Here is a 27,621-nt window from a genome sequence, read left to right on the forward strand (position 1 = left end):
TAGCCTCGCTACTAAATATAGCCTCGCTACTGTTATTTTTCACTGTCTTTTTTACTGTTGTTTTTATTTCTTGACTTACCTATTGTTCACCTAATACCTTTTTTGCACTATTGCACTATGCTTACCCTGTAAGCATTTCACTGTAAGGTCTGCTGCACTTGTTGTATTCGGCACATGTGACAAATAAACTTAGATTTTATTTGATTTCATTCTACCCCCAAGCCATAAGACTCCTGAACAGCTAATCAAAGGTCTACCTGTAACGGATGTGAAATGGCTAGCTAGTTAGCGGGTACGCGCTAATAGCGTTTCAATCAGTTACGTCACTTGCTCTGAAACCTAGAAGTAGTGTTTCCCCTTGCTCTGCAAGGGCCGTGGCTTTTGTGGCGCGATGGGTAACGATGCTTCGTGAGTGACTGTGGTTGATGTGTGCAGAGGGTCCCTGGTTCGAGCCCAGGTTGGGGCGAGGAGAGGGACGGAAGCTATACTGTTACATTGGTGCCGTGACCCGGATCACTGGTTGCTGCGGAAAAGGAGGAGATTGAAAGGGGGGGTGAGTGTAACGGATGTGAAATGGCTAGCTAGTTAGCGGGTATGCGCTAATAGCGTTTCAATCAGTTACGTCACTTGCTCTGAACCCTAGAAGTAGTGTTTCCCCTTGCTCTGCAAGGGCCGTGGCTTTTGTGGCGCGATGGGTAACGATGCTTCGTGAGTGACTGTGGTTGATGTGTGCAGAGGGTCCCTGGTTCGAGCCCAGGTTGGGGCGAGGAGAGGGACGGAAGTTATACTGTTACATACCCAGACCCCGCTTACGCTGCTGCTACTCTGTTTATTATCTATGCATAGTCACTTTAACTGTACCTACATGTACATATTACCTCAATTACCTCAACTAACCGGTACCCTCGCACATTTCACTCTGTACCAGTACCCCCTGTATATACAGTGGAAGTCAGAAGTTTACATACACCTTAGCCAAAGACATTTAAACTCAGTTTTTCACAATTCCTGACTTTTAATCCTAGTAAAAATTCCCTGTTTTAGGTCAGTTAGGATCACCACTTTATTTTGAGAATGTTAAATGTCAGAATAATAGTATAGAGAATGATTTATTTCAGCTTTTATTACTTTCATCACATTCCCAGGGGGTCAGAAGGTCAGAATACACTCAATTAGTATTTGGTAGCATCGCCTTAATATTGTTTAACTTGGGTCAAACGTTTCGGGTAGCTTCCCACAATAAGTTGGGTGAATTTTTGGCCCATTTCTCCTGACAAAGCTGGTGTAACTGAGTCAGGTTTGTAGGCCTCCTTGCTCGCACACACTTTTTCAGTTCTGCCCACACATTTTCTATAGGGGTGAGGTCAGGGCTTTGTGATGGCCATTCCAATACCTTGACTTTGTTGTCCTTAAGCCATTTTGCCACAACTTTGGAAGTATGCTTGGGGTCATAGACCATTTGGAAGACCCATTTGCAACCCAGCTTTAACTTCCTGACTAATGTCTTGAGATGTTGCTTCAATATATCCACATAATTTTCCTTTTCATGATGCCATCTATTTTGTGAAGTGCACCAGTCCCTCCTGCAGCAAAGCACCCCCACAACATGATGCTGCAACCCCCGTGCTTCACGGTTGGGATGGTGTTCTTCGGCTTGCAGGCCTCCCCCTTTTTCCTCCAAACATAACAATGGTCATTATGGCCAAACAGTTCTATTTTTGTTTCCTCAGACCAGAGGACATTTCTCCAAAAAGTACAATCTTTGTCCCCATGTGCAGTTGCAAACCGTAGTCTGATTTTTTATGGCGGTTTTGTAGCAGTGGCTTCTTCCTTGCTGAGCGGCCTTTCAGGTTATGTCGATATAGGACTTGTTTTACTGTGGATATAGATACTTTTGTACCTGTTTCCTCCAGCATCTTCACAAGGTCCTTTGCTGTTGTTCTGGGATTGATTTGCACCAAAGTACATTCATCTCTAGGAGACAGAACGCGTTTCCATTCTGAGCAGTATGACAGCTGCGTGGTCCCATGGTGTTTATACTTGTGTACTATTGTTTGTACAGATGAACGTGGTACCTTCAGGCATTTGGAAATTGCTCCCAAGGATGAACCAGACTTGTGGAGGTCTACAATTTTTTTTCTGAGGTCTTGGCTGATTTTCTTTTGATTTTCCCATGATGTCAGACCTAACAAGATGAACTAGCAACAGACAAACAGAGAACAGAGGTCTAAACACACAGGCGTTAATGAGGAAGATGGGCAACAGCTGGAGGGGGTGGAGACAAGCACAAAGACAGGTGAAACAGATCAGGGTGTGACACAGATATAGGACAGACACTTCAACCTCTATGGGATCGTGTCCCTAAACCAGGACGGTTGTTGCTCAATATGCCATAATGTGACTAGAATGACATTGTAATCAACAGCCAAATCCGGGACATAGACATGTCTTATATTGGCAGAAAGCTTAAATTCTTGTCAATCTAACTGCAGTATCCAATTTACAGTAGCTATTACAACAACAAAAATACCATGCTATTATTTGAGGATAGTGCACAACAACAAAACACTTTTATCATGGCAACTGGTTTGATACATTCACCTCTGAAGGTAGATAATGTACTTACATTCAGTAATCTTTCTCTGATTTGTCATCATGAGGGTCCCAGAGATTAAATGGGGCAGCAGTGGTTAGAGTGTTGGACTAGTAACTGAAAGGTTGCAAAATCGAATCCCCAAGCTGACAAGGTAAAAATCTGTCATTCTGCCCCTGAACACGGCAGTTCCTTGGCCGTCATTGAAAATAAGAATTTGTTCTTAACTGACCTGCCTAGTTAAATAAAGGTTTAAAAAAAAGTAGTTTTGTTTGAAAAAGTATATTTTTATATTAAAATGTAGGAACTGGGTTAGTGTCTTTTCTGTAGGGACGCTAATGATCCATCATGTATGACATTCCTGGGAATGTGTAGACTTAAATGTTTTATTACCATGACATTTTTGTATGTTCTCTATATTGACCAATTCTGCACTTTTGGGCAAACTCCTGGCAGACTTGATACAACATGTTGTGTGGTGATGTAATTCTTCACAGGACCAGTCTGAAACTTTGTACATAAATTGATGCCATCTTGTGGACAACATCTAAATTACACATAAATCCTATCTGAGTGTATGGCCTTTCACTTCCATTTCAAAGATGAATAGAAAACGCATGTTTTTTGTTTGTATTATCTTTTACCAGATCTAATGTATTATATTCTCCAACATTAATTTCACATTTCCTCAAACTTCAAAGTGTTTACTTTCAAATGGTATCAAGAATATGCATGTCCTTGCTTTAGGTCCTGAGCTACAGGCAGTTAGATTTGGGTATGTCATTTTAGGCGAAAATTGAAAAAAGGGTTCGATCAACAAACTTACTTTGATACATTTTTTCACTGTTTTTACATGTATGAATCTGTTATTCAATGCATTTCTATTGGCTAGTAGCAGTAAAGCCACATTTGATGTTTCATCAAATCATTTTGTAATATATTTTGTATACCTAAAGGGGTCCTAAAATTCCAAATCAAATAGCTAAATTATCCTTGATTTGACCATTTTAAAACAATTCTATATGTTAGCTATACCCCCCGCCCCTTGCTTAGACTCTTAAGGATTAAGTCAAAACTGTAACTCGGACACTCAGGAACATTCACTGTTTTCTTGGGATCCAACTCCAGTGTAGATTTGGCATTGTGTTTTAGGTTATTGTCTTGCTGAAAGGTGAATTTGTCTACCAGTGTCTGGTGGAAAGCAGACTAAACCCGGTTTTCCTCTAGGATTTTGCCTGTGCTAAGCTCCCTTTCATTAATTTTTTTATCCTGAAAAACTACCCAGTCCTTAACGATCACAAGCATACCCATAATATGATGCAGCCACCACCATGCTTGAAAATATGAAGAGTGGTATTCAGTAATGTGTTGTATTGGATTTGCCCCAATCATAACACTTTGTATTCAGGACACAAAGTGAATTGCTTTGCCACATTTTTTACAGTATTACTTCAGTGCCTAGTTGCAAACAGGATGCATGTTTTGGAATATTTGTATTCTGTACAGGCTTCTTTTCACTCTGTCAATTAGGTTAGTATTGTGGAGTAACTGCAATGTTGTTGATCCATCCTCAGTTTTTATCCTATCACAACCATTAAACTCTGTAACTGTTTTAAAGTCACCATTGGCCTCATGGGGAAATCACTGAATGGTGTCCTTCTTCTCCGGCAACTGAGTTAGGAAGTACACTACCATAGAAGTGCCTGGGTGTATTGATACACCATCCAAATTGTAATTAATAACTTCACCATGCTCAAAGAGATATTCAATGACAGTTTTTTTACCCACCTACCAATAGGTGCCCTTCTTTGTGAGGTATTGGAAAACCTCCCATGTCTTTGTGGTTAAATCTGTGTTTGAAATTCACTGCTCGACTGAGGTATCTTACAGATAATTATATGTGTGGGGTACAGAGATGAGGTAATGATGAAAAAATCATGTTAAACCACTATTATTGCACACAGAGTTCATGCAACTTATTATGTGACTTATTAAGATTTTTTTTACTTTTGAACTTATTTCAGCTTGCCATAACAAAGTGGTTGAATACTTATTGACTCACAACATTTCAGCTTTTAAATGTTTTATTAATTTGTAAAAATTCCAAAAAATATCATTCCACTTTGACATTATGGGGTATTGCGTGTAGGTCAGTGACAAAAAATCTAAATTTAATCAATTTTAAATTCAGGCTGTAACACAACAAAATGTGGAAAAAATCAAGGGGTGTGAATACTTTCTGATGGCTCTGTATACACAGGAAACACTGAAGTTTGACTGCACTGGGCATTTAAGCCCTTTGTCTTGATAAATAACACAGAACCATCAGCAGATACAGGTTGGGTAGGCTACCTACATGATGAGATTCCTATCATGGACAAAAGAGCAAGATTATTTTTATTTGTCAAACGGCAGCCAAGCATCAATCATCATGTCACCAGAATAAGACGTACCCTCAATATTTATTGGAAAGCAGCATCTAGCTCATCACCTTGCACTTTCACCACCCTGTGGTTATTTCATCTGTATCCTGATAAACTCCATGTTTGTTAATCCGCCATGTATTTTACTCGCATAAAAAGTTTGGATGGAAACCTAGTTATTGTTATAGATTAGGTTAGAGTTAGACCAAAATGATGGAAACGCCATGCCCGCGTCCCCCTGTAGGGGATAGATCCAGAATCTCCTCATATCCTCATTAAATTGGCTGTGTACCGAGGGTGCTTACTGCACTCTCCTCCCCCGTAACCCCAGCCACACCGCTCACTCACTTGAGTGGACCACCCTGTCCGGCAGTCATGCCCCACATGCCAGCGCTGTCTTGGACTCTTAGCTGGAAATCCCCCCTCAGCTTAACCACAATGCAATTTTCACCATCTTAGGGCTGCTGAGCTGTCACCCTTAGGGCACCTCAAAACACTCAAGGCCAGTTCGGACACGCTGGGTCTTCCTTGAGAACAGCAGGGGAAAGCTCCATCTCTACCCCTACCACTCCCAGGACCACCAAACTGCACACAAACACAGTACAAAGAGCAAAAGCAAACAAAACCAGCCTGTGCTCCACAACTGCCGACTCAGTGACCCAGATCTCGCCGACTAAGCCAAATGTCAAGAGATGGAAAAGTGACAGGTTCTTTTAGATCTGAGTTGAGTAGACAGAGTGAAGTCGAGACCAAACAAAGGACCAGTTTCAGCATTTAATAAATAGGGTTTACAAGTTCCCTTTTTTAGCAGTGGCCTTTCTCACTGGCCCAGGAACATTCACAAACCATGCAATCTTAAATGAAAATAACAAAAAGGCACAGAAGTCGGTGCCGCTCAGGAGAGCTGATCTTGTTTCCCTCATACTCCCGGAAACCACCATACCTCTTCACTGCATCACCTCCCCTCAAACAAAAAAAAACAGAGGTTTAATACAAGTCAGAAACCACAATTAACCAATGAGATCACTTTGAGAGTTAACGAGGCAATCAGTCACACCTGTGAGAGTCACCTATTATCTTTGTAGTGTATTACTGTCAATGGTGTATTGGAGGCGAGGTCAGGTGCAGGAGAGCAGAGTATAATGAACAGGCACACTTTTATTAAAGTTCCAAAAACGAGAGCACTACATAAATCAAACGCGCTCAAAAAACGGAACATAAAAGTAAAGCGCGTAAACTAACACCACATAACATGAAACAATTACACACAAAACATGATGGGAAACAGAGGGTTAAATACAAGTAGATTGATTGGGGAAATGAAAAACAGGTGTGTATGGAAACAAGACAAGACAAATGGATATATGAAAAATGGAGCGGTGATGGCCAGAAAGCCGGTGACGTCGATCGCCGAACTCCGCCCGAACAAGGAGAGGAGCCGACTTCGGTGGAAGTCGTGACAATTACTTTTTTATCAGCGCCCTGTGAAAAGTAGTGCCCTACACAGGGAATTGGGTGCCATTTGGAACACAGTGTTGTATTGTAAGGAAGGCTACTGGCTGACCAAGGGAGTAGCAGCATCATAAGGAGTGTTGTGAATTATTATTTTTTTGCCATTTCTCTAGGTTTGTTTACGTGGCTACCCATCCACATCGCTATGACCAATTGCCACGCCCACTAATGTTTCTTCTCCATGATGAGTCTGGACTTGCCTCTCTCCCCGACGACTTCTGGAACGCGAACACATTCTACCCGTTCTGATTGGTCCCAGAAACCGATGGGTTGGCAAGAACCGGCCTACAGGATGACGTTATCAACTTTGATACTCTGATTGGTTGGATTTGTTAAAGACGATCCAATTACTGATGAATTTGTTTTGTACAACGCTCTGTCACGCCCTGACCTTAGAGATCCTTTTTATGTCTCTATTTTGGTTTGGTCAGGGCGTGAGTTGGGGTGGGCATTCTATGTTTTGTTCTATGTTGTCCTTTTCTATGTGTTTGGTCTGGTATGGTTCCCAATCAGAGGCAGCTGTCAATCGTTGTCTCTGATTGAGAACCATACTTAGGTAGCCTGTTCCCACCTGTGTTTGTGGGTAGTTGTTTCCTGTTTTGTGTTTTTTCACCTTACAGGACTGTTTCGTGTCGTTCACTCTCTTTGTTGTTTTTTGTCATTCTGTGTTCAGTTTATTTAATAAAATTTACTATGAACACTTACCACGCTGCGTATTGGTCCGATCCTTCCTCCTCATCTTCCCAGGACGAGAATCGTTACAGAACTACCCACCACCAAAGGACCAAGCAGCGTGGTAGGAAGGAGCAGCAATTGATGGACTCCTGGACAAAGGAGGAAATCTTGGACGGCAAGGGACCCTGGGCACAGCCGGGAGAGTATCACCGTCCTAAAGAGGAGCTGGAGGCAGCCAAAGCGGAGCAGCGACGGGCTTCAGTCCGGAGCAGCCAGAGTCGCCCTCCTGTCCGGGGCAGCCAGAGTCGCCCTCCTGTCCGGAGCAGCCAGAGTCGCCCTCCTGTCCGGAGCAGCCAGAGTCGCCCTCCTGTCCGGAGCAGCCAGAGTCGCCCTCCTGTCCGGAGCAGCCAGAGTCGCCCTCCTGTCCGGAGCAGCCAGAGTCGCCCTCCTGTCGGAGCAGCCAGAGTCGCCCTCCTGTCCGGAGCAGCCAGAGTCGCCCTCCTGTCCGGAGCAGCCAGAGTCGCCCTCCTGTCCGGAGCAGCCAGAGTCGCCCTCCTGTCCGGAGCAGCCAGAGTCGCCCTCCTGTCCGGAGCAGCCAGAGTCGCCCTCCTGTCCGGAGCAGCCAGAGTCGCCCTCCTGTCCGGAGCAGCCAGAGTCGCCCTCCTGTCCGGAGCAGCCAGAGTCGCCCTCCTGTCCGGAGCAGCCAGAGTCGCCCTCCTGTCCGGAGCAGCCAGAGTCGCCCTCCTGTCCGGAGCAGCCAGAGTCGCCCTCCTGTCCGGAGCAGCCAGAGTCGCCCTCCTGTCCGGAGCAGCCAGAGTCGCCCTCCTGTCCGGAGCAGCCAGAGTCGCCCTCCTGTCCGGAGCAGCCAGAGTCGCCCTCCTGTCCGGAGCAGCCAGAGTCGCCCTCCTGTCCGGAGCTGCCAGAGTCGCCCTCCTGTCCGGGGCCCGCTGCGAGGGTCCCCAGTCCGGGGTCGGCGGCAAGGGTCTCTGCTCCAGATGCGCCACCTAAGTGGGCCAAGACTAAGGTGGAGCGTGGTCCACGTCCCGCACCAGAGCCGCCACCGTGGATAGATGCCCACCCAGACCTTCCCCTATAGGTTTAGGTTTTGCGGCCGGAGTCCTCACCTTTGGGGGGGGGGGGGTACTGTCACGCCCTGACCTTAGAGATCCTTTTTATGTCTCTATTTTGGTTTGGTCAGGGCGTGAGTTGGGGTGGGCATTCTATGTTTTGTTCTATGTTGTCCTTTTCTATGTGTTTGGTCTGGTATGGTTCCCAATCAGAGGCAGCTGTCAATCGTTGTCTCTGATTGAGAACCATACTTAGGTAGCCTGTTCCCACCTGTGTTTGTGGGTAGTTGTTTCCTGTTTTGTGTTTTTTCACCTTACAGGACTGTTTCGTGTCGTTCACTCTCTTTGTTGTTTTTTGTCATTCAGTGTCAGTTTATTTCATTAAATTTACTATGAACACTTACCACGCTGCGTATTGGTCCGATCCTTCCTCCTCATCTTCCCAGGACGAGAATCGTTACACGCTCATCATTTTGACATCACAGAAACGACTTCTAGGATGGCAGATTCAGACTGAATGTACATAGCGATCAATAGAGCAGCGGAATTAAATTCAGGATGAATTGTCAGGCAATAGATTCGTAGAATTCAGGTACATAATGTCAATTCGGCTATCATTGTCCTTAAGATGCAGTTCTATTTTTGTCAACATGATTGATGAGGAATTTATACAATCCTTTGATGGAAGCTAACCTAATAGTGTTACTTATCCGACTAATATCGGCAACAGAGAAATATCTGCCTATTAGAGATTACAGAGGACAGAACATTTGTAGAAGCATTTGCCTTTATACACTGAACAAAAATATAAACATAAGATGTAATTTTGAGGACAAATTTGTTTACATCCATGTTAGTGAGCATTTCTCCTCTGCCAAAATAATCCATCCGCCTAACAGATGTGGCATACCAAGAAGCTGATTGAACAGCATGATCATTACACAGGTGCACCTAGTCCTGGGGATAATAAAATGCCACTCTAAAATGTGCAGTTTTGTCAAACAACACAATGCCACAGATGTCTCAAGTTTTGAGGGAGAGTGCAATTGGCATGCGGGCTGCAGAAATGTCCACGAGAGCTGTTGCCAGATAATTGAATGTTAACTACTTTACCATAAGCAGCCTCCAAAGTTGTTTTAGAGAATTTGGCAGCAAGTCCAATCGGCCTCACAACCACAGACCATGTGTAACCACACCAGTCCAGGACCTACACATCCTGCTTCTTCACCTGCAGGATGGTCTGAGACCTGCCACCAGGACAGCTCATGAAATTCTGAGTTTGCACAACTGAAGAATTTCTGCACAAACTGTCAGAAAACATCTCAGTGAAGCTGATCTGCGTGCTCGTCGTCCTCACCAGGGCCTTGACCTTCATTTTATTTTTGATTTAACCGTTATTTAACTAGGCAAGTCAGTTAAGAACAAATTCTTATTTACATTGATGGCCTACCAAAAGGCAAAAGGCTTCCTGTGGGACGGGGGCTGGGATTAAAAAATGTAAAATGTTAAATACACTGCTCAAAAAAATAAAGGGAACACTTAAACAACACAATGTAAGTCCAAGTCAATCACACTTCTGTGAAATCAAACTGTCCACTTAGGAAGCAACACTGATTGACAATAAATTGCACATGCTGTTGTGCAAATGGAATAGACAAAAGGTGGAAATTATAGGCAATTAGCAAGACACCCCCAATAAAGGAGTGGTTCTGCAGGTGGTGACCACAGACCACTTCTCAGTTCCTATGCTTCCTGGCTGATGTTTTGTCACTTTTGAATGCTGGCGGTGCTTTCACTCTAGTGGTAGCATGAGACAGAGTCTACAACCCACACAAGTGGCTCAGGTAGTGCAGCTCATCCAGGATGGCACATCAATGCGAGCTGTGGCAAGAAGGTTTGCTGTGTCTGTCAGCGTAGTGTCCAGAGCATGGAGGCGCTACCAGGAGACAGGCCAGTACATCAGGAGACGTGGAGGAGGCCGTAGGAGGGCAACAACCCAGCAGCAGGACCGCTACCTCCGCCTTTGTGCAAGGAGGAGCAGGTGGAGCACTGCCAGAGCCCTGCAAAATGACCTCCAGCAGGCCACAAATGTGCATGTGTCTGCTCAAACGGTCAGAAACAGACTCCATGAGGGTGGTATGAGGGCCCGACGTCCACAGGTGGGGGTTGTGCTTACAGCCCAACACCGTGCAGGACGTTTGGCATTTGCCAGAGAACACCAAGATTGGCAAATTCGCCACTGGCGCCCTGTGCTCTTCACAGATGAAAGCAGGTTCACACTGAGCACATGTGACAGAGTCTGGAGACGCCGTGGAGAACGTTTTGCTGCCTGCAACATCCTCCAGCATGACCGGTTTGGCGGTGGGTCAGTCATGGTGTGGGGTGGCATTTCTTTGGGGGGCCGCACAGCCCTCCATGTGCTCGCCAGGGGTAGCCTGACTGCCATTAGGTACCGAGATGAGATCCTCAGACCCCTTGTGAGACCATATGCTGGTGCAGTTGGCCCTGGGTTCCTCCTAATGCAAGACAATGCTAGACCTCATGTGGCTGGAGTGTGTCAGCAGTTCCTGCAAGAGGAAGGCATTGATGCTATGGACTGGCCCGCCCGTTCCCCAGACCTGAATCCAATTGAGCACATCTGGGACATCATGTCTCGCTCCATCCACCAACGCCACGTTGCACCACAGACTGTCCAGGAGTTGGCGGATGCTTTAGTCCAGGTCTGGGAGGAGATCCCTCAGGAGACCATCCGCCACCTCATCAGGAGCATGCCCAGGCATTGTAGGGAGGTCATACAGGCACGTGGAGGCCACACACACTACTGAGCCTCATTTTGACTTGTTTTAAGGACATTACATCAAAATTGGATCAGCCTGTAGTGTGGTTTTCCACTTTAATTTTGAGTGTGACTCCAAATCCAGACCTCCATGGGTTGATAAATTTGATTTACATTGATCATTTTTGTGTGATTTTGTTGTCAGCACATTCAACTATGTAAAGAAAAAAGTATTTAATAAGAATATTTCATTCATTCATATCTAGGATGTGTTATTTTAGTGTTCCCTTTATTTTTTTGAGCAGTGTATATAAATATAGGACAAAACACACGACAAGAGAGACAACACAACAACCCTACATAAAGAGAAACTTAAGACAGCAACATAGCAAGGCAGCAAACATGACAACACAGCATGTTAGCAACACAAAATGACAACAACATTGTAGCAACACAACATGGTAGCAGCACAAAACATGGTACAAGAATGAATGGGCACAGACAACAGCACACAGGGCAAGAAGGTAGAGAATAATACATCAAGCAAAGCAGCCACAACCTGACTGCAGTTCGCCGTTGTAACCGACTTCAGTGTGAAAATGCTCACCTTCAATGGCCACTGGCACGCTAGAGAAGTGCGCTCTTCACAGATGAATCCCGGTTTGAACTGTACTGGGCAGATGGCAGACAGCATGTATGGTGTTGTGTCGGCAAGCGGTTTGCTGATGTCAATGTTGTGAACAGTGTGCATGCAAAGGCTACGGACAATGAACACAATTGCATTTTATCGATGGCAATTTGAATGCACAGAGATACTGTGACGAGATCCTGAGGCCCATTGTCGTGCCATTCATCCGCAACCATCACCTCATGTTTTAGCATGATAATGCACGGCCCCATATTGAAAGCATCTGTACACAATTCCTGAACTCTTAAAATGTCCCAGCTCTTCCATGGCCTGCATACTCACCAGACATGTCACCCACATATAATATAAAAAAGGTAGGGGTGTGGATCAGAAAACCAGTCAGTATCTGGTGTGACCACCTCATGGAGCGTCACATATCTCCATCACAGAGTTGATTAGGCTGTTGGTTGTGGCCTGTGGAATGGTGTCCCATTCCTCTTCAATGGCTATGCGAAGTTGCTGGCTATTGGCGGGAACTGGAACATGCTGTTGTACACGTCGATACCGGGGCTAATGTGGTGCATTGACCAATACGTTGTGGTGCTAGAAAATAGCAGATTTCAGCAATAACAACACAATACATCCAAAATTCGACAACAACAAGAAGTGCATTTATTCCATATGCATAATCAGACAACTGTGCATTGGTAATAATGTTTCGGATGAAATGGCTATCACAACGTCAGAAATGATATTAATGATATCCAAAGTGCAGCCACAACGAGAAGTGCAATGCATTTACCCTATGCCTGTTAACTGTGCACACACTTGTAAAACGAACTGGCTATCACAATCTTAGTGATTATATTTCTATTGCAAACAAAAATAACTTGTAGGCCGACGATATACATGCGTCCTGCTGTGAATTGGTTATAATGTTGCGGATTACATGTCTATCACAACATCGGAAATGAAAGGAATAATATCCACAGTGCAGCAACATCAAGAAGTGCATTTACCCTATGACTGTCAACTGTGTTCACATGGTGTAAAATGAGCTGACTATCATCACAATCTTAGTGATTATATTTCTATTGCTAAAATACTTGTAGGCCGACTGGCCGACAATATGCATGCGTCTTCTTGTTCCATCCAGAACCAGATCAGCGGATTGAATCATGTTCCCACCACCAGACAGGCGCACTCTGTCAATAAATAAAAGGCCTTTCAGTTACTCACCAAGTGTTGTTTTATAGAAGGACGATGCGTCTGTTGTGGTTCAGTGCAATGAGTGTATAATCTTCTGGACATCCAGGGCCTTGGTTCATTCTGCGTGTATGTGACATGCAGGCAAGGTTGCTGAGTCGAGGGTTTGCCCAGTATTTCATTCTGTGGTTTTTAATCCGTGTTTGTTTTGTGTAATATAAATATGTAGAGCTTTCTTAATAAGTGTGTTGTACTTTCACTATTTGTCATCTCAATTAACTATTCAATCAAGTTGGTAATTACATAATGTGATAATGTTGATCCCAGCCTTTCATATCTATAGCCCATGTTGTGATGCGGTTGAGTAATGTTATGTTTTACAGCCATTTAAATAATTATGGAGATAATTTTGATCAAGTTTCAAACTTCTTTCCAAGAAATTACTTTTCCGTTTCAACTGCTAATTGGTGTTTTGGGATTTGATAAAGCGAGAAAGTGGCTATGATGACAGACACACCAGAGTGGATCTGGCATCCAGGGAGCACACATCGTTTGTCAGTCATCTGACAGCTAAAGTCAACAGATTTACCATGGCTGCACAACACCCCCTGTGGGGGCAGCTTTGCCCCATCGGAAGAGGATTTTCTGAGTTTTAATCAGTGTTTTTAATTAGGCTTTTTAATTACTGACCCACTTTTCACAGAGAGTCCATGAGTGAGGTAACTCTTGAATGGAGGCGATAGGGGAAGTTGAGCACTTGTCAATGTTGCCCTTTCTCTCTCTCTCCCAAATGGGATTCCAGGAATGTTTTCTAGTTTTTGTGAACGCATGGGTGCTTTGAGCCAAGAACTGAGTTTTTGTTTTTGTTGGAGGGATTTTCTTTCTAATTCGAAGCTTCTTTTGCATTTCCCTTGATAGCTAAGATGTTAATATAACAATGGCTTTTGAATGCATCCGTATGGTTTCAATTTATATGCTTGAATGGGATGTGTCACGTTCCTGACCTGTTTTCTGTTAATTTTGTATGTGTTTAGTTGGTCAGGGCGTGAGTTGGGGTGGGCATTCTATGTTTTGTGTTTCTATGTTTAGGTCAGGTGTAATTAGCCTTATATGGTTCTCAATCAGGGACAGGTGTTTGACGTTTCCTCTGATTGAGAACCATATATAGGTAGGCTGTTCACACTGTTTGTTTGTGGGTGATTGTCTCCTGTGTCCGTATATGTTACCACACGGGACTGTTTCGGTTTGTTTGTAGTCTGTTCCTGTTCGTGAGTTCTTCGTGTATTTATGTAAGTTCCATGTTCAGGTCTGTCTATGTCGTTTTGTTATTTTGTAGTTTGTTGAAGTGTTTTCGGTTTTCGTCTTTACTTTAATAAACTTCGTTATGTCAAATTATCACGCTGCGCTTTGGTCCAATCCCTACTCCTCCTCTTCTTCCGAAGAGGAGGAGGACAGCCGTTACAGAACCACCCACCAACCATGGATCAAACAGCGTGAGAGGAACCAGCAACAGCGGCCAAAGAACCAGGACTCGTGGACTTGGGAGGAGATATTGGACGGAAAGGGACCCTGGGCTCAACCAGGAGAATATCGCCACCCCAAAGCTGAGCTGGAGGCAGCGAAAGCAGAGAGGCGGCGTTTCGAGGAGCTAGCTCGGAAGCAGGAGAAGGATCTGGGCTACACTACGTGGGAGGAGATCGACAGGTGGGCGATCGACCCAGGGCGAGTGCCGGAGCCCGCCTGGGATTCTCTGGCGCAGTGCGAGGAGGGATACCGGCGAATGGAGGCAGCACGACGACGCGGTAGGTAGCCTGTGAGTAAACCCCAAAAATTTCTTGGGGGGGGGGGGGGGGGGCTAAAAGGGAGAGTGGCGAAGTCAGGTAGGAGACCTGCGCCCACTCCCTGTACTTACCGTGGAGAGCGAGAGTACGGGCAGACACCGTGTTACGCAGTAGAGCGCATGGTGTCTCCTGTACGTGTGCATAGCCCGGTGCGGGTTATTCCACCTCCCCGCACTGGCAGGGCTAGATTGAGCATTGAGCCAAGTGCCATGAAGCCGGCTTTACATATCTGGCCACCAGTGCGTCTCCTCGGGCCGGCTTACATGGCACCAGCCTTACGCATGGTGTCCCCGGTTCGCCTACATAGCCCGGTGCGGGTTATTCCACCTCCCCGCACTGGTCGGGCGAAGGGGAGCATACAACCAGGTAAGGTTGGGCAGGCTCAGTGCTCAAGGGAGCCAGTACGCCTGCACGGTCCGGTATTTCCGGCGCCACCTCCCCGCTCCAGCCCAGTACCACCAGTGCCTACACCACGCACCAGGCTTCCAGTGCGTCTCCAGAGTCCTGTTCCTCCTCCACGCACTAGCCCTATGGTGCGTGTCTCCAGCCCAGTACCACCAGTGCCTACACCACGCACCAAGCCTCCTGTGCGTATCCAGAGCCCTGTACGCACTGTTCCTTCTCCCCGTACTCGCCCTGATGTGCGTGCCCTCAGCCCGGTAACACCAGTGCCGGTACCACGCACCAGGCCTATAGTACGCCTTGAGAGTCCAGTGTGCCCTGTTGTTGTTCCCCACACTAGCCTGAAGGTGCGTGTCCTTAACCCGGTACCTCCAGTTCCGGCACCACGCACCAGGCCTACAGTGCGTCTCAGCCGGCCAGATTCTGCCGTCTGCCCAGCGGCGCCTGAACTGCCCGTCTGCCCAACGGCGCCTGAACTGCCCGTCTGCCCAACGCCGTCTGAACTGTCCGTCTGCCAAGCGCCGCATGAACTGCCCGTCTGTACTGAGCCTGCAAAGCCGCCCGTCTGCCATGAGCCTGCAAAGCCGCCCGTCTGCCATGAGCCTACAGAGCCGTCCGCCAGACAGGAGCCGCTAGAGCCTTCCGCCAGACAGGAGCCGCTAGAGCCTTCCGCCAGACAGGAGCAGCCAAAGCCTTCCGCCAGACAGGATCAGCCAGAGCCTTCCGCCAGACAGGATCAGCCAGAGCCTTCCGCCAGACATGACCAGCCAGAGCCGTCATCCAGCCATGACCAGCCAGAGCCGTCATCCAGCCATGACCAGCCAGAGCCGTCATCCAGCCATGACCAGCCAGAGCCGTCATCCAGCCATGACCAGCCAGAGCCGTCATCCAGCCATGACCAGCCAGAGCCGTCATCCAGCCATGACCAGCCAGAGCCGTCATCCAGCCATGACCAGCCAGAGCCGTCATCCAGCCAGGATCCGCCAGAGCCGTCATCCAGCCAGGATCCGCCAGAGCCAGCCAGCCAGGATCCGCCGTCCCTCAGTCCGGAGCTGCCGTCCCTCAGTCCGGAGCTGCTCCTTAGTCCGGTGCTGCCCCTTAATCCGGTGGGTTTAATTTGGAGGGTGGTCATTGGGAGGAGGCTACAAAAGCGGGGTTTGACTATGGTGGGATGGGGACCACGCCCAGAGCCTGAGCCGCCACCGTGGACAGATGCCCACCCAGACCCTCCCCTAGACTTTTGGTGGTGCGTCCGGAGTTCGCACCTTGAGGGGGGGGTTCTGTCACATTCCTGACCTGTTTTCTGTTAATTTTGTATGTGTTTAGTTGGTCAGGGCGTGAGTTGGGGTGGGCATTCTATGTTTTGTGTTTCTATGTTTAGGTCAGGTGTAATTAGCCTTATATGGTTCTCAATCAGGGACAGGTGTTTGACGTTTCCTCTGATTGAGAACCATATAAAGGTAGGCTGTTCACACTGTTTGTTGGTGGGTGATTGTCTTCCGTGTCTGTGTATGTTGCACCACACAGGACTGTTTCGGTTTGTTCGTTCGTTTGTTATTTTGTAGTCTGTACCTGTTCGTGCGTTCTTCGTGTTATATGTAAGTTCACATACTTCAGGTCTGTCTACGATTCGTTTGTTATTTTGTAGTTTGTTGAAGTGTTTTCGGTTTTCGTCTTTACTTTAATAAACTTAATTATGTCTACATTCCACGCTGCGCTTTGGTCCAATCCCTACTCCTCCTCTTCTTCTGAAGAGGAGGAGGACAGCCGTTACAGGATGAGAATAACTGTCCAGCCATGATATCAACAAGAAAATTATGAGTATCAGTGATTAAGGACAAATCTTTTGTTTACGCAAGGACATTTAAAAGTGAGATATATTGATTTGCAACAGAGGGATCAAATTTCAAATCAAATGTATTTATATAGCCCTTCTTACATCAGTTGATATCTCAAAGTGCTGTACAGAAACCCAGCCTAAAACCCCAAACAGCAAGCAATGCAGGTGTAGAAGCACGGTGGCTCGGAAAAACTCCCTAGAAAGGCCAAACCTAGGAAGAAACCTAGAGAGGAACCGGGCTATGAGGGGTGGCCAGTCCTCTTCTGGCTGTGCCGGGTGGAGATTATAACAGAACATGGCCAAGATGCTTAAATGTTCATAAATGACCAGCATGGTCAAATAATAATAATGACAGTAGTTGGGATGGTATATTATAAAGCAATGCATTTGATTGCTTTGGTTTTGTTGTTAAACAAATACATGGTTATCATCTCTGCTCACATTTTGGAAGAGCCAATAGTAGCAGTTTGGGAAGGGCCAATAGTGGCAGTTTAGGAAGGGCCAATAGTGGCAGTTTAGGAAGGGCCAATAGTGGCACTTTGGGAAGGGCCAATAGCGGCAGTTTGGGAAGGGCCAATCGTGGAGGTTTGGGAAGGGCCAATAGTGGCAGTTTGGGAAGGGCCAATAGTGGCAGTTTGGGAAGGGCCAATAGCGGCAGTTTGGGAAGGGCCAATCGTGGAGGTTTGGGAAGGGCCAATAGTGGCAGTTTGGGAAGTGCCAATAGTGGCAGTTTGGGAAGGGCCAATTGTGGCAGTTTGGGAAGGGCCAATAGTGGCAGTTTGGGAAGGGCCAATAGTGGCAGTTTGGGAAGTGCCAATTGTGGCAGTTTGGGAAGGGCCAACAGTGGCAGTTTGGGAAGAGCATATAGTGGCAGTTTGGGAAGGGCCAATAGTGGCAGTTTGTCCTCCAGACGTGACTCTTGCCATTTAGGCCAAAGAGTTCAATCGTGGTTTCATCAGACCAGAGAATCTTGTTTCTCGTGGTCTGAGAGTCTTTAGGTGCCTTTTGGAAAACTCCAAGCGGGCTGTCGTGCATTTTATTGAGGATGGCTTCCGTCAGGCCACTCTACCATAAAAGCCTGATTGGTGGAGTGCTGCAGGGATGGTTGTCCTTCTGGAAGGTTCTCCCATCTGAACAGAAAAACTCCAGAGCTCTGTCAGAGTGACCATCGGGTTCTTGGTCACCTCCCTGACCAAGGCTCTAATCCCCCGATTGCTCCGTTTGGCTGGTCGGCCACCACTAGGAAGAGTCTTGGTGGTTCCAAACTTCTTCTATTTAAGAATGACGGAGGCCACTGTTTTCTTGGGGACCTTCAATGCTGCAGAAATATTTTGGTACCCTTCCCCTTGTCTCTGAGCTCTACGGACAATTCCTTAGACCTCATGGCTTGGTTTTTGCTCTGACATGCACTGTCAACTATGGGACCTTATATAGACAGGTGTGCCTTTCCATTTTTTAAAATTTTTAATTAAACTTTATTTAACTAGGCATGTCAGTTAAGAACAAATTCTCATTTACAATGACGGCCTACCCCAGCCAAACCCGGACGACGACGACGCTGGGCCAATTGTGCACCGCCCTATGGAACTCTCAATCACGGCCGGATGTTATACAGCCTGGAATTGCACCAAGGACTGTAGTGACGCCTCTTGCACTGAGATGCAGTGCCTTAGACCACTGCGCCACGCAGGAGCCCAAATCATGTCCAATCAATTGAATATACCACAGGTGCTCCAATTAAGTTGTATAAACATCTCAAGGATGATGAATGGAAAAAATCCTGTTTTCACTTTGCCATTATTGGGTATTGTGTGTAGCTTGCTGAGTTTTTTAAACATTTTTAAATCCATTTTAGAATAAGGCTGTAACATAAAATGTGGAAATAGTCAAGGGGTCTGAATATTTTCCGAATGCACTGTATGGAAGACTTTATTAATATATGGATTAATTGATGCATCAAATGTATCACATAACTGGTAAGTACTCACAATGAAAGAGGAATAAAGGATGGATTTGTTTCAAGTCGATGAAAATGAAATACTAAGGATGGTTAGTACAAAACATAAGTCGCCTTTATTGCTTTTAGCAATGCAGTTAGCAAACAGAATTTTCAATATCTTTCAACTCTGTAACAAAATAAGATAACTCTGATTTCTAAGTTTTGCTTTGGCTATTCCTTCATGAACATCCCACATTTATTTCAGTCTGATGAAGCTGTCACCTTGACAACGCTGGCACCTAAGGCCCACTCATTACCATTTTAAGCTGCATAAAATTGAAAGCATAATTGTTAATCCATTATAGCACAGAATGGATTTTTATTGAAAACAAACTTCACTTGAAATACAAAATTGCACTCCGCTGTACAGACCAACATCCCTGCACTTTGCAGTACTTTCACAAATTTACAATGCAGCACATAAAACGACATCATGGATTATTTTTCAGAAGGTTACACCTTGAGGAAATAGGATAATGTGTTCAAAGAGAGAAATTAAATGAATAATAGTTTTCCCAAAAAATTTTGATATTGTCTTACTTGCTGTTTTGGCAGATTAAATGACAACACATGATGAATTATGTATATGACAGAGGCAGCAGATTTCCACTGGCTCATCACACCTTTATAACTTAACTTCAAAGGGGAAATCCACTCAAAAACTATTTTGGGGGATGTTTTCAGTGATTAGTCCCAAAATGTTTTGCATATCAGCAGTTAAGTTTAAAAGATATTGGAATTTCAAGAACCGAAGTATCACCAGCCACATTACCATGATGATGTGTTTTGGATCATATGATGTATTTTGCATCTGTCACGGCCGTCGAAATGAGTAGACCAAGGCGCAGCGTGCATAGAGTTCCACATGTTTTATTCCGATGAAACTCACAAACAAAAATAACAAAGTGCAACGAAACGTGAAGCTATGTAGTGCTCGCAGGCAACTAGACAGAGACAAGATCCCACAATCTAAGGTGGGAAAAAGGGCTGCCTAAGTATGATCCCCAATCAGAGACAACAATAAACAGCTGCCTCTGATTGGGAACCATACTAGGCCAACAAAGAAATAGAAACATAGATTAGCCCACCCAAGTCACACCCTGACCTAACCAAATAGAGAATAAAAAAGGCTCTCTAAGGTCAGGGCATGACAGCATCATTATGATGATGTGGGAATGACTTTATTTTTCCAGAAGGAACTTCAGTTGGGGCAAGTCGGATAGGATAAAGATAAAGATTTATAGTAAACATATGAACAGCAACATTCACACATGACAGATGCTAATGCTGACAAGATATATACAAGATAAAGTCACACAAATCTGTTTCATTTAAAAGCTGTGCTATACAAGATAAATGTAGGTCACACAATATATGTTCATTTAAAAGCCATACTGATACCACTGTAGAACTGTTAGTGGCTCTCTTGGTTTTATGAGATAAAGAACATAGTCTGCTCCCTGATGGCGGTTACATTTGAGTCTTTTAGCAGACACTCTCATCCAGAGCGACTTACTGCAGCGGTTAGGGTAAGTGCCTTGCTCAAGAGATTTTTCACCTAATCGGTTTAGGGATTCAAACCAGCAACCTCTCGGTTACTGGCCTAATGCGCTTAACCGCTAGGCTACCTTACCTACTACATTGGTTGTTTGAATGTGTAAGATCCACAATTATTTATTTACTCCTCTTACGTGTGCGGTATTTGTAAATGTCTCGGAGAACCTGTTGATTTCTCCCTACAATCTTACCACTGACCTGCACAACTCTCTCTGCGGTATTGTGACTTGCCCAAGTGAGGGAGCCAAACCAGGCAACTACAATAAATGTTAAGACAGGTTCAATAAAACATCTATAAAAGACTGTAAAACATATACTAATACTCAGCCTTCTAAGTTTATGCAGGAAGTACAGTCTTGACTGATATTTAGATAACAGGAAGTATAGTCTGGACTGACATTTAGATAACAGGAAGTACAGTCTGGACTGATATTTAGATAAAAGGAAGTACAGTCTGGACTGACATTTAGATAACAGGAAGTACAGTCTGGACTGGCATTTAGATAACAGGAAGTACAGTCTGGACTGACATTTAGATAACAGGAACTACAGTCTGGACTGACATTTAGATAACAGGAACTACAGTCTGGACTGACATTTAGATAACAGGAAGTACAGTCTGGACTGACATTTAGATAACAGGAAGTACAGTCTGGACTGACATTTAGATAACACCTCCCACAAAGTTCAGCTTGTTGTCAACTATCGTAGTGAGGTACTTACACTCCTCCACCTGTTCAATGCCCCGGTCACCAATGGTATAGCCTCAAAAGCTGTTTAAACTTTAATTTTGATTACATAGATGGCCAGTTCTTGCATCCATAGCTCTGTCTATGAATTTGAGAGTGGTTACATTTCTCCAGCCTCATCCCTCAGCTATTTACCAAAACCCATAACCCGAACACCCTGACCTGAATAGTTCTGCATGAGAGCATCCTGACAAGGACATTCGATGACATTAAAGATCACTTGTGACATCATCCCCTCAGTGACATCGTCCCCTTAGTCCATCATCTTTAACAACTCCTATTGTTCAATGACTCAGACTCACTGAAGGAATGTTTTGAAATGAAGCAAGTACTGTAAATTAAATTACTTGCGCCATTTCAAAACGTTCCTTCAGCGATTCTTTCTCTGAGGGCAGCATGATGATTCCGCAGCATTTAGGAGAGTAATCCATTTTTCTGAACACAATGATTCAAAATGAAAGAGAAATAGTTGCATGCAAGCTGAGTAAATGCTAAATATTGCAAACTAAAAACTATTATTAATTTGTTATTATTGTGGAGCTAACAAGTTTCTATTTTGACATAATTCCCTTGGTTTTACTGAGTGGTGTCCATCATCCCCTTGGTTTTACTGAGTGTCGTCCATTATCCCCTTGGTTTTACTGAGTGTCGTCCATCATGCCCTTGGTTTTACTGAGTGGTGTCCAACATCCCCTTGGTTTTACTGAGTGGTGACCATCATCTCTTTGGTTTTACTGAGTGGTGACCATCATCCCCTTGGTTTAACTGAGTGTCGTCCATCATCCCCTTGGTTTTACTGAGTGGTGGCCATCATCCCCTTGGTTTTACTGAGAGGTGACCATCATCCCCTTGGTTTAACTGAGTGTCGTCCATCATCCCCTTGGTTTTACTGAGTGGTGCCTACCATCCCCTTGGTTCTACTGAGTGGTGGCAATCATCCCCTTAGTTTTACTGAGTAGTCTCTCATCATCCCCTTGGTTTTAATGAGTGGTGTCTATCATCCCCTTTGTTTTACTGAGTGGTGGCCATCATCCCCTTGGCAACATGACTACATGCCTACATGGCACCATGACTACATGACTACATGACAACATGACAACATGACTACATGCATGTCACGCCCTGGCCTTAGTATTCTTTGTTTTCTTTATTATTTTAGTTAGGTCAGGGTGTGACATGGGGAATGTTTGTGTTTTGTCGTTTTGGGTGGTTATATGGTAAAGGGGGTGTTGGGTGTAGTGTATGAGTTTGTGTTGAGTGAATGTTTCTAGGTATGTCTATGGTTGAGTGAATGTGTCTAGGTATGTCTATGGTTGCCTGAGTGGTTCTCAATCAGAGACAGATGTCTTTCATTTGTCTCTGATTGGGAGCCATATTTAAGGCAGCCATGGGCATCATGCATTTGTGGGTAATTGTCTATGTGTAGTGTTTGTGTCAGCACTATCTGTATTTATAGCTTCACGGTCGTCAGTTTTGTTATTTTGTTTCGTTTGTTGCTCTTCTCAAATAAAAGAAGAATGTATTTCTCACATGCTGCGTTTTGGTCCTCTCTACAAAGTCAAGACGATTGTGACAATGCACCATGACTACATGACTACATGGCACCATGACTACATGACAACATGACTACATGGCACCATGACAACATGACTACATGGCACCATGACAACATGACTACATGACAACATGACTACATGCCACCATGACTACATGCCTACATGCCTACATGACTACATGACAACATGACCGCGTGATTACACGACTACACAACTACACGACAACATGACACCATGACAACATGACAACACATTTTGCAGCCTCCCATTTGCACTCTTTCTGCCTTAAAACATTCAAATGTTTAGCATAAATCCCCTGTTTACATAATGATCCCTTGAATCTTTCTACACCTCATTAATATACATCCTTCTCATCATAGGGCATGTCCCCTAATGGTGAGAACATAATTTATTATTGAGGACACTCTGTGCTTTAAACAACAACATTCTTCTGATATGTAATTTCTTCTTGCAGATTTTCTCTGACTAGCCAAATCCAATCCCCTTTTGAAATATATGAGTTGCATTAACACATTGTTTAATGTATTATTCATTTTTCCACTTTGAGAGAGAGAGAGAGAGAGAGAGAGAGAGAGAGAGAGAGAGAGAGAGAGAGAGAGAGAGAGAGAGAGAGAGAGAGAGAGAGAGAGAGAGAGAGAGAGAGAGAGAGAGAGAGAGAGAGAGAGAGAGAGAGAGAGAGAGAGAGAGAGAGAGAGAGAGAGAGAGAGAGAGAGAGAGAGAGAGAGAGGGGTGAGGACATGAGCCTTCACAACAGCCTCCTTCTTGAAAGTGTCATGGACTTGGTCTAGAATGAGTTTGACTTTATTCTTGGGTTTGGCGATAGATTTGCAGAAGATCTGTGGGTGACAACCTTTGCAGGAGGGACATGGGGTGATTAAATTACATTTGCAAGCCTGATGGTTTCCGACGCAGCGCCAGCATCTTCTGTGGTTTTGGATCCAGTTTAAATTGTGGTTGTTGGTCATGTGGCTGAACTGTGCACATCTGGTAATATGGTAATCAGCAGAAGTGCAGTGTGCACAAGGGAGCAAAGTTCTGTACACAATCTTCAAGGAGAATAGATTAAAAGGGAAGTGTGTAGCTCTCGTTGTCCATAAACTGTATATTGACAACCAAATATTCCGAGATACAAAGACTACTCCATGGCTATTCTAAAAATTACAAAGTTCTCATAGAGGAGTCGAATAATGGAACACCAAATACTAGCTATGGTAGGGATTGTAATACTATGTTTTTTTAAATAGATAGAACAGCAATAGAATTCAACAATTGTTAAATAAACTACAACTAAACTATACCATTCAAGATAGGGAGTGTTGTAAAATAATTATTTAACTTACCATTTATAGTATTTTAGAAATGGATAAGATGGCATTAGGAGAAAGGATAACCAGCAAAATAATACGTCTTCAAATATAACGAATTGGAACACAAAAGTGCTCAACCAACAGGGTGGAAATAAAAACATAGCAAACAGAAGACATAGAAGGCACAGTATGTGGGTATGTGTGGATGTATTGTGATGGAAGGTGTGGTGAGGTTTTTTGTGTTTGGAAAAGTGTGGAATTAAGTGAGTGAGAAAGGATATGTTCGCATATTGTAACGGCAGATTTGGAGGTGTAGCAGGGATCGGACCAAGACGCAGCGTACTAAGTGTCCATGTTTTAATATAATCAACTGAACAAGACACAATACAAAATAACAAAAGTAAATCTAACCGAAAACAGTCCCGTGTGGCACAAACACTGACACAGGAAACAATCACCCACAAACCAACAGTGAAAAACAGGCTACCTAAATATGGTTCCCAATCAGAGACAACGCAAAACACCTGCCTCTGATTGAGAACCATATCAGGCCAATATGACAAACCTAAACATAGAAACACAGAACATAGACTATACCCACCCAGCTCACGTCCTGACCAACTAAATAAAGACTAAACAAAGGAAATAAGGTCAGGAACGTGACACATATCCCAGAACCAATGTGTGTCTGTGAGCAGGGTTTACGAGAGAGAGCTTTACATTTTAAAATAAATTATACATCTAATTTATTTATTTATTGTCCTATCATGATGAAACGGTCCCCAACCCTATACCTTAGACACCCACCTGAGCCACCCATACACTTAAGAGAAGTCCTTATCTGTTTTATGGGCTTACTGTAAGTTGCCTATATGCAGCCAAAACAGAAAGAGGATTGTGGACAGAGACCTACACTACCATTCAAAGTTTGGGGTCATTTAAAAAGGTCCTTGTTTAAAAAAAATATATATATATATTTTGTCCATTAAAATAACATCAAATTGATCAGAAATACAGTTTAGACATGGTTAATGTTGTAAATGACTATGGTAGCTGGAAACGGCTGATTTTTTTATGGAATATCTACATAGGCGTACAGAGTCCCATTATCAGTAATCATCACTCCTGTGTTCCAATGGCACGTTGTGTTAGCTAATCCAAGTTTATCATTTTAAAAGGCTAATTGATCATTAGAAAACCCTTTTGCAATTATGTTAGCACAGCTGAAAACTGTTGTCCTGATTAGAAAAAACAATAAAACTGTCCTTCTTTAGACTAGTTGAGTGTCTGGAGCATCAGCATTTGTGGGTTCGATAACAGGCTCAAAATGGCCTGAAATTAAGAACTTTCTTCTGAAACTCGTCAGTCTATTCTTGTTCTAAGAAATGAAGGCTATTCCATGAGAGACATTGCCAAGAAACTGAACATCTCATACAACGCTATGTACTACTCCCTTCACAGAACAGCGCAAACTGGCTCTAACCAGAATAGAAAGAGGAGTGGGACGTTGACGTTGAGACTGGTGCTTTGCGGGTACTATTAAATGAAGCTGCCAGTTGAGGACCTGAGGCTTCTGTTTCTAAAACTAGACGCTCTCATGTATTAATGTACCGGGGCCTCCCACTCTTTCTATTGGTTAGAGCCAGTTTGCGTTGTTCTGTGAAGGGAGTAGCACACAGCGTTGTACGAGATCTTAAGTTTCTTGGCAATTTCTCGCACGGAATAGCCTTCATTTTTCAGAACAAGAATAGACTGACGAGTTTCAGAAGAAAGTTTTTTGTTTATAGCCATTTTCAGCCTGTAATCGAACCCACAAATGCTAAAGCTCCAGATACTCAATTAGTCTAAAGAAGGGCAGTTTTATTGCTTCTTTAATCAGCACAATGGTTTTCAGCTGTGCTAACATAATTGCAAAAGGGTTTTCTAATGATCAATTAGCCTTTTAAAATGATAAACTTGGATCAGCTAACACAACGTGCCATTGGAACACAGGAGTGATGATTGCTAATAATGGGCCTCTGTCCGCCCAATAGTCATTTACAATATTAACAATGTCTACACTGTATTTCTGATCAATTTGATGTTATTTTAATGGACAAAAAATGTGTTTTTCTTTAAAAAAACAAGGGCATTTCTAAGTGACCCCTAACTTTTGAATGGTAGTGTATATGTATTTGAAAAAATATATGGGGGATTGGAAGTGATGCAGACAATTACATTGATGGACGCTACAATCTATCTGCAAAATTAAAGCTGATCTACCCCATAAAATAACAAAAAACGAAACAAAAAAAATCAGCAGAAGTGCAGTGTGCACAAGGAAGTAAACGGGGTAATGATAGCGGGAACTGCTCAGGCCGGAAGTTTCTACAGCAGTAGCTCAATATGGGAGCCACACAGCAGCCCAGCTTGACCTTGATAGCCCATGTTTTTCAGGAGCCCAACCAGGGCTTGAACACAGGGGCAAAAGTCATCCAATGCATGGCTATCTCCTGATCTGATAGGTGGAAGGTCCATGATTGCCTTGATCTCCTTGTAGGTAGGGATTAGCACGAGTACTCCATTCAAGGTTTGTACTCCATTGCTAATAAACAATACAAGTACTTGGAATTAGTACTCTGGTGAATTGTGGGAATGTTGGACCCTCTGTTGTCCTGTATGGTCTTCTGCCTGGTCGGATGGTTGGATTGGAGATGCCACAGGTTGGGGACACTACAGGCCAAGGATAGGCTGGAGGAGGAGCCTGGGGGTGAGGTGGCAGAGTTGTTTGATAGGCTACAGCCCCAGAATGGTGGCCCACTGCCAGTGGTTCAGGTGCTGCCTGAGCTTGATCAGATGTAGCTAGTGCCAACACTGGGAGGTGTGTTGGTGTGGAGTAGTGCCTTGGACTGGAATATTATACTACTATATGGATGTTACATATTGCATTGTTATTGCCGAAAAACAGATATCTGTTGGTCTTTAATATTAATGCCCCCAAATGTACAGTGAATATCAAAGCCTACTGAACATTATGTTGCTGTAGTTTCATTGTCATGTTGAATCAATCTAAAACATTTTTTATTTTATTTACCTTGTCAAATCAATTAAGAACAAATTCTTATTTACAATGACAGCCTACCCCAGCCAAACCCAGATGATGCTGGACCAATTGCGCACATTCACGGCCAGACTCCCAATCACAGCCAGATGTGATACAACCTGGATTCAAACCAGGGACTGCAGTGACGTCTCTTGCACTAAGATGCAGTGCCTTAGACCGCGGCGCCACTCGGGAGCCCAACACAGTACCTTCTACATTCTGAAGATGTCAAATAGATGCCAAAATTCAATGTTTATTTTTTTATATATACTTTTTTAATGTATGCTCTCTATTTGTCAGTGTTCCAAACTGGGCATTATTTGTCTTTTTACCTAAACATACAAACACCATCAGATAGAATTTATAGCAAGCAGTGCACTGGAATGA

The sequence above is a fragment of the Salvelinus namaycush genome, chromosome 4 (genome assembly GCF_016432855.1).
Source record: "Salvelinus namaycush isolate Seneca chromosome 4, SaNama_1.0, whole genome shotgun sequence".
Classification (NCBI taxonomy): domain Eukaryota; kingdom Metazoa; phylum Chordata; class Actinopteri; order Salmoniformes; family Salmonidae; genus Salvelinus; species Salvelinus namaycush.